Consider the following 3,513-nt stretch of genomic DNA (forward strand, 5'->3'; position numbering starts at 1 on the left):
AAAAATAAAATAAAATAAAGGGGTTTGGGATAGAATCTAGATTCAGGAGTAACAAACAGAATCTGTGTTGCTAAGGGCCTGGATTTGTGATTTTTAGCTTTGAACGTGAACACCTTCAAGCAGAACACCTACCCACTGGTTCTCCACAGGCCCCATGGGACCCCGTTACCCCTGGGCTTTGAAGGCCATTGAGTTTCTGCTAAGAAACTTGCAGTTGTAAAAAACCCTGTGATCCATCACCCAGACAAGGAGGCAGAGAAGATTACCTCAGATGTTCTGCCACCCACTTCTCTCTTCCCTTCGGGAGGTCCCCATCAGAAGAGTCTCAGAAAGTAAAACTAGAAGAGGGAGGCTTAGGGTCATCCTAAGGAAAATTTAGACTGATTTGATCAGTCCTAGCCAGAATTTGGAGAAGGCAATGACAACCCACTCCAGTACTCTTGCCTGGAAAATCCCATGGACAGAGGTGCCTGGAAGGCTGCAGTCCATGGGGTAGCTAAGTCAGACACGACTGAGTGACTTCACTTTCACTTTTCACTTTCATACATTGGAGAAGGAAATGGCACCCCACTCCAGTGTTCTTGCTTGGAGAATCCCACGGACGGGGGAGCCTGGTGGGCTGCTGTCTATGGGGTCGCACAGAGTCGGACACGACTGAAGCGACTTAGCAGCAGCAGCAGCAGCAGCCAGAATCAGCTCAGGAATAACATCAGGCCTAGCTGGAAGCTTCTCAGCCTTTTCAGATGATGATTCATTTTAAGGAAACATCCTGTGACCCTGACTGAAATCCAGTTCAAATGAGGAAACCTGTGGGCTGGAAGAAGCACAAGCTGGAATCAAGATTGCAGGGAGAAATATCAATAACCTCAGATATGCAGATGACACCACTCTTATGGTAGAAAGTGAAGAAAAACTAAAAAGCCTCTTGATGAAAGTGAAAGAGGAGAGCGAAAAAGTTGGCTTAAAGCTCAACATTCAGGAAACTAAGATCATGGCATCTGGGCCCATCACTTCATGGCAAATAGATGGGGAAACAGTGGAAACAGCAGCTGACTTTATTTTTCTGGGCTCCCAAATCACTGCAGATGGTGATTGCAGCCATGAAATTAAAAGATGCTTGCTCCTTGGAAGGAAAGTAAGGCCAACCTAGACAGCATATTAAAAAGCAGAGACATTACTTTGCCAACAAAGGTTCATCCTGTCAAGGGTATGGTTTTTCCAGTGGTCATGTATGGATGTGAGAGTTGGACTATAAAGAAAGCTGAGTGCTGAAGAATCGATGCTTTTGAACTGTGGTGTTGGAGAAGACTCTTGAGAGTCCCTTGGACTGCAAGGAGATCCAACCAGTCCACCCTAAAGGAGATCAGTCCTGGGTGTTCATTGGAAGGACTGATGTTGAAGCTGAAACTCCAATACTTTGGCCACCTGAGGTGAAGAACTGACTCATTGGAAAAGACCCTGATGCTGGGAAAGATTGAGGGCAGGAGAAGAAGGGGATGACAGAGGATGAGATGGTTGGATGGCATCACCGACTCAATGGACAAGAGTTTGGGTAAACTTTGGGAACTGGTGATGGACAAGGAGGCCTGGTGTGCTGCGGTTCATGGGTCGCAAAGAATCGGACACGACTGAACAACTAAACTGAACAGAACTGATGTACCTATGACAGGCCAGGACCCCAGAGAATGCTGCCCAGATAGAAACAGTACCTGCCTAGAGGCTCTTCAGATGAAGGAGGAAGCTGCCAAGTAGAATGTTAACTCTGTGAAAAAGCTCTCAGACCCACAGCTGTGAGGGTTCTGAAGCTTGCTGAGGGGCCCCACAGGAAGCTGATTCATTCAGGGTGGAGTCACCAGGGCAAGGAAAGCCTCCTGGAGGAGGTGGCATTTAATATGGGCTCTACAGGCAGAAGAGGAAAGGGAGAAGGCAGAGGATCCACAACTCAGTAGTACTTCGGACTAGAGTCTGGAGCTTCTGTTTTCTCATCTCTGCTGGGAAGGGTAGCAATGATGCCCTTTTCCTTTGTGGTTGTAAAGATTAATTTGGTTGTATGTGGAAGAACCTGGCACATACGACATTTAACTCTGAATTGCAGGTAAAGCGAAAGCGTAAGTGGGTGTGTGGGCCGAGTTGTGAGAGGTAACTTTGGAAAGAAGTCTGCCTGTGTTGCCAGTGCTGATCTCTGGGAACTGGAGTTTCTCTGGTAAGGTTTACTTTTCTGTTTCTATCCTGTTCTATGTTGGTTGAAGTGTTTATAATGAACACCTTATTTACATAATGGTTAAAGAGTTCTTTGTGAAAAGAAAATAGCTACTTGTGTTCTGTTACTTAAAAATTCGAATCTAGAGAAAAGTAGCAAAAATGTTGAAAGAACTCCCACAGACCCTTCACCCAGATTCACTTGTTTACATTTTGCTATATTTGCATTCTCTACCGCTACATATGAATGTATACATTTTTTGAGCCATTCCAGACTAGGTTGCAACAGCATGCCTGTAATTATTTCAGCATGTATTTCCCAAGAACAAAGGCAGTCTCTTACATAATCAGGTACAATTTAAAAGGAACAACAGGTTTAACATGGAAACAATGCTATTATCTTTTTTTTTTTTACAATGTTACTATCTAACATACAAATTTTTCTGTCTCAATATTGCCCTTTATAATAATTCTCTGTACCCCGACCCCAGGATCCAATCCAGGACTACGTGTTGCATTTAATTATCGTGTCTTTTCAGTCACGTTTTATCTGCAACAGTTCCTCAGCTTTTGTCTTTCACGACACAGACATTTTTGGAAGAGTACAGACACATTATTCCGTAACGTGTTCCTCAGTTGGGTACGTCCGATGGCTCCTCACGATTAGATTAATTTTATGCGTTGCTGGGACTGGATGGTGATGCTGTGGCCTCAGCACAGCGGGAGGTGTGCGATGGATGTCAGCGTCAGTGTAGCGTTAATGTGAACGTTAATATGGCTAAGGGTGGTGTGGTAGAGTTTCTTTGCTACAGAGTTACTATTTCCCCCCCTCCTTTTAATTATCAAGGAATTTGTGGCTATTTTGGGGGAAGTCCTCGAATGTCCTTCCAATTTCATGGGACAAAAAAAAGCGAGGTTTTCCCTTTAGGAAATGGACACCTCTTAGCTTGCGGAACAGATTGAGCTTCGAGTCTCCGTTAGCACCAGCCGTTGTCAATAAAGTTACGTGAACCTGAGCCTTTCCGGAAGGGCGGAGCCAGCCCGGCCTCAAGGCATTTAGGGAATTGTAGTCTCCCTGGGAGTTCGCGGTTCAACGCCGCCCAGCGGCCTCCGGGAAAAAGAGCCAGAAGCCGCAAAAGGGAGGGCACAGAGGGACCTAGCGGAGGCGCCCTGGGACGCCGCGCGGGTATTATGGAAATGGTAGTTCGCGGGCGCGACTCTGCGGCGTCCAGCGGCTCCCCGCGCAGGAGAAGCGGACTACCATACCCGACAGGCCGCGCGCGCGCAGGGGTAGGGGAAGCCGGACCAGGCCTC

Source organism: Bos mutus, chromosome 5 (assembly GCF_027580195.1).
Source record: "Bos mutus isolate GX-2022 chromosome 5, NWIPB_WYAK_1.1, whole genome shotgun sequence".
NCBI lineage: Eukaryota > Metazoa > Chordata > Mammalia > Artiodactyla > Bovidae > Bos > Bos mutus.